This window comes from Hypomesus nipponensis, chromosome 19 (genome assembly GCF_054491055.1).
Source record: "Hypomesus nipponensis isolate SF chromosome 19, ASM5449105v1, whole genome shotgun sequence".
Classification (NCBI taxonomy): Eukaryota; Metazoa; Chordata; class Actinopteri; order Osmeriformes; family Osmeridae; genus Hypomesus; species Hypomesus nipponensis.
In genome coordinates, this window is record NC_140379.1 from 6505001 (window position 1) to 6513517 (window position 8517).

Here is an 8517-nt window from a genome sequence, read left to right on the forward strand (position 1 = left end):
GGTCAAGGGCTGGGAGCTGTGAATCTCTTTCTCTGTGATTGTTGTAACATCATTACTGCCTGACTGTCACTATCTGTGTTTACATTCCTGTGCCCTATAAAAGATGGTCCTCCAGCCTTCAGAGCTGAGAGAGACTTGATCGAGACCTAAAGGCTGTTGTTGTGTTTACATTCATTGTCAGGGGTCTGGTTTTCTCTCCCAATCTGCAGATTGATAATAGTAATACAAAAAATCCAGAACTCTACTCAAATTAGTCACTCCAAAGTCACTAATGAAGAGACAAACAAAACACTCTCTTCATCACAATCATACTCACTTTGGTTGATTATGGTTCTCCTTCCATGGAAGTGATGAGGTAGCTCTCATATTCGCTTGACTTACTCATAATCAGCCTAAACCCTAAATACCAAACTCTAGAACACAGCGAGATGTTCTTCATCCACATCCACCGCCTTCTGGGTCTCCTCATGCCAACATAAAGAGTTGACCTCAGCGGTGCTATGATAGACCCTTATGTGGTGTGAACCAAGCCCAGGAGAACCCTATCATACTCTGGCCAACAGAACCCTGTCTAAGCCCAGCTCCCTGAGCAGTAGCCTTCCAGTCAGCCAACCCCTGCAGTGTCTGGGGCACCTGACAGACGGAGCTCCACTCCTCCATGTTAGTACAGCTGCTGTCTTCACCAGTCCTGAACCAGCAGCAACAGCTGGAAAGAGAGAGGCTTTGTCCAGCTCAGTAGGCCCAAGAAGTCCGGGCAATCTGATATTGGTCAGGCAAAATAGCACCCGGTCGAGGGGCCTAGAAAGGTTGGCTTTCTGTGAACCACAAAACACTAGGATATAGTATAGGGTCTGTGGTGTTTCTAGTTGGACAATCATATAAGGGGTCTTATTCGGGTTGACCTACATCTTTAAGGATCATCAGGCTAAGATCTTTATCAAGAGATGTCACCTCATCACTTCATTCATTCATTTCATCACTTCACTGTGGGACCATGACAATGGGATTGATAACATATTTCCAGGGGATGGCGATGGTGAGTGAGTCCTTTCAGATCTCCAGGTTAGACTCCAGAAGAGGCTGATGGGGAGCTGTCAGACATCGAAGGATGAGCCTGGGGGCAAAAGCTGCTTTTGAATAAGTAGAGAATTCATAAGCGCACAAAAAAAAGTACTACTATCAGGTACTTGACTTTTTTATTTGCAGTAAGGAAAGAACTAACATTTCATAACTAATTAAATACAATTCTGTTTTAAATGTTAAACTGTTTCACATTATCTAGAGGTGGATTCGAAGGCAACCTGCTCTAAACTCACATGGCTTTTTGATACACTTTTTTGGCCACTTTTTTTGGCCACTCCCACCTTGCTCTCTTTCTCTCCCTCTCTCTCTGTCAACTCTACCCCTGTCACCGCTCAACGAACCTGGCAGCATCAAGCTAGCTTGCATTTTAATTCGGCCCTGAAGTTACTTATTTCATTATCGATCATCCGTAATGCTGAATCAATGTTCATCTTGTTACGTGGGCCAGACCCGTGTAATACAGTGATAGCGCGGCCCAGAGTTACTCATTCCCTTTACAAAGTGACTTTACCGTAAAATCAATGCCTTGTGTCACTGATACAGGGGAAAACAACGGCAGGATAGATAATCAGAGGATTTAAAGAGGAGAGAAAAGGCATGAGCTACTGTAACCACATATGTTATTTAAATACACGTAAGCTATATACAGTGGACCTCATCTGCAATGGATAGCTGTATTGTTTTAGGTTTGTTGGTCTATAGGCTCTGAGGCTATATTACATGGCAAACAGTTCATAGGTGAGACTAGGCCTAGGTGAGTCTTGTTTATGATTAAAGTAGCTTAGTAGCCTTATTTTAACAAGGTGGCGTGCATTTGAAAAAATAGGGACACTGTATCGAACCTTTGTAAGAGGATAGTGTAGGCTAATGTGGGCCTGAGATATGGTCAAAATATAGCACAATATTTGCCCGGGACGCACTGAAGACATGTGTAGGTAAATAACAGCGAAATAAAGTGACTTGGGACACTTAATGAAACAAGTAGGTAACCCCACAGGACAGGACGCATAATACCGAAGCAGTGAGGGGAGACTGGGCTGAAAAGGCTATTTGACACCGAGCGCTCTGACCTTCCCAATCAATTACTGCCCGTGGCTAACGGCAGCTACACAATTTAGTCCCAAATTCAGTGTTTATGGGCTCGTTTCTGAAACTCGGCCTCTTCTCTCCACCTCTGACAAGGCAGGCGAGAGAAACTCCCGATAGATATTAGTACAGACGTACAGTCAAGTCACCCTCACTTCTTTAAAGTAAAGTAGGCTATTTTGGGAAGCATACAGCTACAGGAGGTGTCAGTGAAGTCTGTTAAGTAAACCTAACTCTGAAAAACTACCTTCATTGGTTTTCAATTTAGGCCAATGCCGTACATATTGCATATAGCTGTAGACTACATTACATTAGGAGCAGGTAACTGGGCCAGTGGGCTATACATGTCGAGTGTAAAGCACACATAAAGTAATGTAGGCTACTAATTCAGTCTTTGATCTGATATCATTCAATTTAATAAGTTGCAGTCCATTGATTATGAATTAATTTTCAATTGTCTTGCTCACCAGAAACTATTCAAAACGCCGTACTTTTGGCGAGTCGAAGTTATCTGCTTAATGTGCAAGATATCTTAGTGTAATGTAGTAAAATTAATTTATTTCAATGGTCCCAACAGTGAAAATTCAACTTAAATCTATTTTGCAAGTTCACTTGCTTCCCGTGCAGACAACAAATTTCATTTATTTATTGCATTTTTTATTTCCATTTTCAGTCTTTGGATTAAGCCCCTCTGCTCTTTAAACATCACAATAATTGTTGCCACGCTGTCTCGTTGATGGGACATGGATTAGAACGGATCTCACTGAGGTTAAATCGTTTGTTTTTAGGATACCTCACTATGTGTCAAAAACAATCGATCATCAAAAATAATAATTTAGCCTATTCATTGTTGTGTTCGGGGAATTTAAATAATTCCTCCTTTAACAGTAGGCCTGCTTGATGGCATGTGTATGTAACCGGACAGGTTAAAAACGTTAGACCCTTGAATACACAACAATACCAACAATGTATTTATGAACACGGTTTTATTGATATTAACAAAGTTTAAAACGGGAAACTGTCATCCTATAAAATACTAGCAGAGGAAATAACACAAGAAAACAACTCATCAATTCACAGTTAGAACAGGGTGACCAGACTAGGCGCCGGCAGTGGAAATGGGTATTATCTGCAAACCTGTAAAGAGGGCTATAGTAATCTAACCGACCGTGTGGTAACCCTATAGTGGAAAACGTCAAGATGTGCAAAGTTTAAGCAGTGATCCCCACTGAGATCAGTCTGTGCAAAGCGTGTAAACAATGACACTGCAAACGTACGTGCAAAAACTGCAAACAATCTGGCACTATAATAGCATGTGCAATATGCAAACAGCTGGAGGCTAAATGAGCCAACAGGTAAGATCACCACCCAGTATGACAACACAGAGCCCCAGGTATGAAGATAATCGATATAAATATGGTGACACTGCGGGCAGCCAGTGGAAAGTCTAACCACAATTTAAAATACACAATTCCCTACTCTAACGGGGAACGGATTCGAAGGCCAATCACCGTTCGACAGTACTCACGGCCCAACCCACGGCCTAGCCAACCGAAGTCCAGGAGGAGGTTGAGGGACAGATGCGAGCCTGTCGGCCACGCCTACGAGGCACTGACGTTGTTCCCCCGTGCGTTAGCAGCCCAGCTCAGACTGGGGAAACAGGAAACTATAATCCACACCAACAATAGTTCGTCTCGGGGTAGTCGTCCACACTGCTGATGGCGTCTGCTTCTTCTGTGTGCTGGGGAAGTGCAGGAGGTGTATAATTAAACGCAACCAAATGTAACGATCACGGTTGCAGTTGTTCTTACACACATAAAGTAATAGCGGGGCTACTTCCCTTTATGGCGTGGAGTTGAGTGCGTTGAACAATCTGATGGGGTTTGGAGGCACCGTGCTGACCGATCATCCAGGACTCGGGGAAGAGGGCGGCTGGCTCCGGATCTCGCCTCCGTGTGTGGAAACCGTTGTCGTCCGTAGTCGGGTGCGAGCCCTGAGAGGAGATCTTGGTTTGTTCTTATGCCTTTACCCAGCCAATCCCGTAGGTGGTCAAATCAGCCCGCCGATAAGGAACACCTGTAGAGAGATGTCACGCAAACACCGACACAGCAAACATACAGAACGATATCGGCTGTCCCGCCCCCAACATGTGTTCAAATGAATGACATTTGCTCCCGTTACAATTCCCCCCCACATTAACAGTGGTCGTCCCGAGCACTACTGTCTGGTTCAATCCTCAGGGCGGTACCGTGCTGGAGGTTGACCCCGATTGTGGCGAGCTGGGTACCTTGGTGGGGTACCCGTTGCGGTTCCTTGATGGTGTGTAGGGGTTGGGCCATGATCTACAGGTACATTAAGAGGAACTACTAGATCGTATACAGGGGCTTCGGGGGCCGGGGCGACTGGAGCAATGGCAGGAGGTGGCGCTGCTGTGGAGGCCGTTGGCGCTGCGGCCGGTCTCAGCGGTGCGGCTGTGGGTTCCTGCTGCTGTTGTGGCATCAGTTGGTGGCGTGCCAGTGGGATGTATGGCCAAACCGGTTCTGGTTGCCAGGTGTCGTTTCTATGTGGGTTCGCAGGGGTGTGGTTGGTTGGTGGTGGATCACCAGGACAGGATCTCAAGTTGTTACGATGGATTGTTCGAATAGGACCATCTTTACCCTCTGGCCGTATAGCAAATACTGGCCGGTCCTGGTAAGGCTGGGAGACGACTACAAAGGGTAATGGGAGCCACTGAGGGGCCAATTTACCTTGAGCCCGACGGCGAAAATTTCTGATTAGCACCCTCTCTCCAGGTAGCAGCGGCAAGGTACGGGCATTGCGGTCATACCGTTTTTGGTTCCAGTTTACACGACGCTCCGCATTTCCCCGTACTGCGTCATAAGCTTGTAGAAGTGAGTGATAGTGCGTTCGGACCCACCCGTCTAGATCAGCTCTTTGTTGAGGTGGTGCGACTTCATGTAGCATGTCCACTGGAAGCCTGGCGTGGCGGCCAAACACGACGTAGTGTGGTGTCATCCCGGTGCTAGCGTGGGAGGAATTGTTGTATGCTTGCAGGAGGGCTGGAAGATGAACTGGCCACTGGGCCTGGTGCTTAACCTCGATTGTGCTCAACAGGGACAGAAGTGTGCGGTTAAGCCTTTCGCAGGCCCCGTTGCCCTGTGGGTGGTACGGGGTAGTATGTACCTTCCTGCAGCCATACATGGCACATAGTTGTTGCATTAGGGCCGACTCGAATGCTCCCCCTCGGTCGGTGAGGATCCGTTCTGGGCAGCCAAATGGGAGGATGAGAGCAGTCCACAGTGCCTTCACCGTTGTAGCAGCCGTCTGATCCTTCGTGGGCACGGCCAGTGCGTAGCGTGAAAACAGATCCGTGATGACCAAAATATATTGGTAAGGGTCCGCGGGCCTTCCGAGTGATAAAAAGTCCAGGGCCACAGTTTCAAATGGAAAGCTGGACGGAATGGGGCACAGGGGGGCTTTTGGTTGTTGCCCCCGCTTTCCTACCACACAGGTGGTACATTCGGTGGTCCATGCCCGGGCACTTGCACTCATTCCCACCCAAAAGAACCTCCTCCTAAGCAAGGACATCATCTTGTCGCCGTGAGCGTGACCTGCCGCTCTGTGGTATTCCTCCCATATCGATCGAGCTTGGCCCTCTGGGATGACAATTTGTCTTACTGGGGCCCCAGTGTCAGGTTCAGTGACGTGCCTCACCAAGGCTCCATCTTGAAGCTCCAGATGGTCCCACTCTTGAAGCAGGCGACGGAGTTGTGGGGACAAGGCCGAACGGTTACCGGTGACTGGAGGTTCTGCCTCTAGCCTCCAGGCCTGGAGGAGTCGTAGGTCTGGATCCTCTATTTGACGCGTCGCCCATAGGTTTGAGCCAGGGCAGGGTTCTACTGACGTCGTGCACGCTGTGGCCTGTGTGGTGGTGCTGGTGGCTTCTCCTGGAAGTCGCGACAAGACATCTGCGTTTCGGTTGGCCGTCCCTGGTCGGTAGCGTACTTCGTACGAGTAGTTGGCCAGTTGGGCCACCCATCGTTGTTCGGTTGCCCCCAGTCGTGCGGTCTGCAGGTGGACTAGCGGGTTGTTGTCTGTGAACACAGTGACTTGGGCCCCCCACAAGTAGTCTTTGAATTTGTCTGTAATTGCCCACTTCAAGGCCAAGAGCTCCAGCTTGAAGGAGCTGTAATTTTTGTCGTTGCGCTCAGCCGGAGCGAGGCTACGGCTTGCGTATGCTATGACCCGCTCTTTTCCATCCTGGACTTGGGACAGGACCGCTCCTAGGCCATCCAGGCTGGCGTCTGTGTACAGCTTGAAAGGCAATTGGAAGTCCGCAAAAGCCAGTATGGGGGCACTAAGAAGAGCCTGTTTCAGGTTGTCAAAAGCAACTTGGCAGTCAGCTGTCCACTGGATTGGGGCAGAAGGTCTATTAGCCTGGCCCTGTAGGAGCTGGTGAAGTGGAGCGGCGACTTTGGAGAAAGCAGGGATAAATCGCCTGTAGTACCCCGCGAAGCCTAAAAATGACCTCACTTGCTTGACGGTCGTGGGCGCAGCCCAATCGCGGACAATGGCCGTCTTGTCTGGGTCGGTTGCCACACCCTGACTGCTAACCACATGCCCCAGGTAGACCACTTGCTTCTGGAACAGATGACACTTACGGGGTTGTAGTTTCAGGCCATGTTCTTGAAGGCGGGTAAATACCTGTTCTAGGTGTTGTAAGTGGGTGGGGAAGTCGGGCGAATAGACTATGACGTCATCGAGATAAATCAAGAGGTGATCGTACACTTGTGAGCCGAGGCAACGTTGCATTAATCTCTGAAACGTAGCTGGCGCATTGCAGAGTCCAAAAGGCATACGTTCAAAGTGGTAGAGGCCAAAGGGTGTAGTGAACGCAGTCTTCTCCTGGTCCTCTGGTGCGACATCCACTTGCCAGTATCCGCTCGCCAAGTCGAGCGTGGAGTACCATTTGGCTTGGGTTAGGCTCGTGAGGGACTCCTCAATGCGCGGCAGGGGAAAGGAGTCTTTGTGAGTCACGGAATTAAGCTTGCGGTAATCCACACAGAATCTCCACGACCCGTCTTTCTTTTTTGCCAGGACCACTGGAGCTGCCCACGGACTCGAACTTTCTTTCACCACCCCACTGTCAAGCATGCCCTGCAATAAGGCCCTCAACTCTGGGTAGAGGTTTGGAGCGACAGGGCGGTAGCGTTCTCTTATTGGGGGTGCTGTGCCAGTGGGTATCTGGTGGGTGACCACTGAGGTCCTTCCAAAATCTTCATCGTGTGCAGCGAATATGTGTGACCACTTCTGCAGGAGGGCCTTCAGTTGTGCTTGTTGATAGTCATTCAATTCCTCCCCACGTAGTGCCAGTGCCGGGTGCTCCTCGGTTGAAGTCTGCCCTACGTGCTGTACATCGACCTCAACTATCTGGGGACCAGTATTGCGCAGCACCAACTTCGACCGCCCTTGTACATCTCTGGGGTCAATCTGGGTCACTGTAGCCAGGGGGCGTCGTTGAGGTAGTTCCAGCGGGAAAGGATTAGGGTTGCAGATGCGCAGGGGGACCCTCCCACCACGGGTCCAGCTCAAAGATCTGGCCACTCTCCATTCGTGCCCATGGTCTTCTAGGTCTTCAACCAGGACCAGGCAATCCTGTAGGCCAGCTGCTTGTGGAACTTGGGCCCAGATAATAGTCTCTGTGGTAGGAGGTAACCTCACTGGGGACTGCCGCTGGAGTCTAGCCACCCCTTGTAGCTCCATCTGGCCCATCGACGTATCCGCTTTCTGGCAAGCGGCAAAAGCTGCATCCCAAGCCTTCTCTGCATGAGGAGAGAACACAGATTTAAATGCCGTCACTCCTGGGTGCCCCCTACGGAATACCTCTGTCCAACAATCCGCCACCACATTCATTCCAAGGAGGCCATATTCTGTGTTTATACAATCATCCCTCACAATAACCACACCCTTTTTCTTAATGTCTATTCCCCCAATACTAAAATCCAAGACAGCATAACCCACATAAGGAATACGAAGACCATTGGCCGCTTTCAAGGTTAGCCATGGTATACCACTGGGATCTTGTATGCACTCCCCCCCAAAATAGTGCTGGAACAGTGTTTGGCTGAACATGGTGACTTGGGAGCCAGTGTCAAGTATAAATGGAACCCGTTGCCCTTGAACAAACACTTCCACTTCAGGGCATTTGCCCACCATTGAGGGCCTTTGTGGGGGTACGATCTGGGGCCCCTCCCGGTTCACTCGCCCTGCTGTGACCGGGGATACCGAAAACCCGGCTGGTGCGGCCGTCGCCGTGGGCAAAACCTCTGAATATGCCCAGCCTCCCCG

The 8517-nt window shown here is 49.5% G+C and overlaps 1 long non-coding RNA gene across 1 annotated transcript in view; it reads right to left on the reverse strand.

Annotated features, from left to right (window-relative positions):
- The window catches only part of LOC146246717 (uncharacterized), a 3841-nt gene extending 3404 nt beyond the window's left edge, over nucleotides 1-437 (reverse strand). The window contains exon 1 of the long non-coding RNA XR_014732226.1: nucleotides 317-437. This is a non-coding gene — a long non-coding RNA (uncharacterized LOC146246717). The remainder of the gene's footprint in view (nucleotides 1-316) is intronic.
- Between the last annotated feature and the right edge of the window lie 8080 nt (nucleotides 438-8517).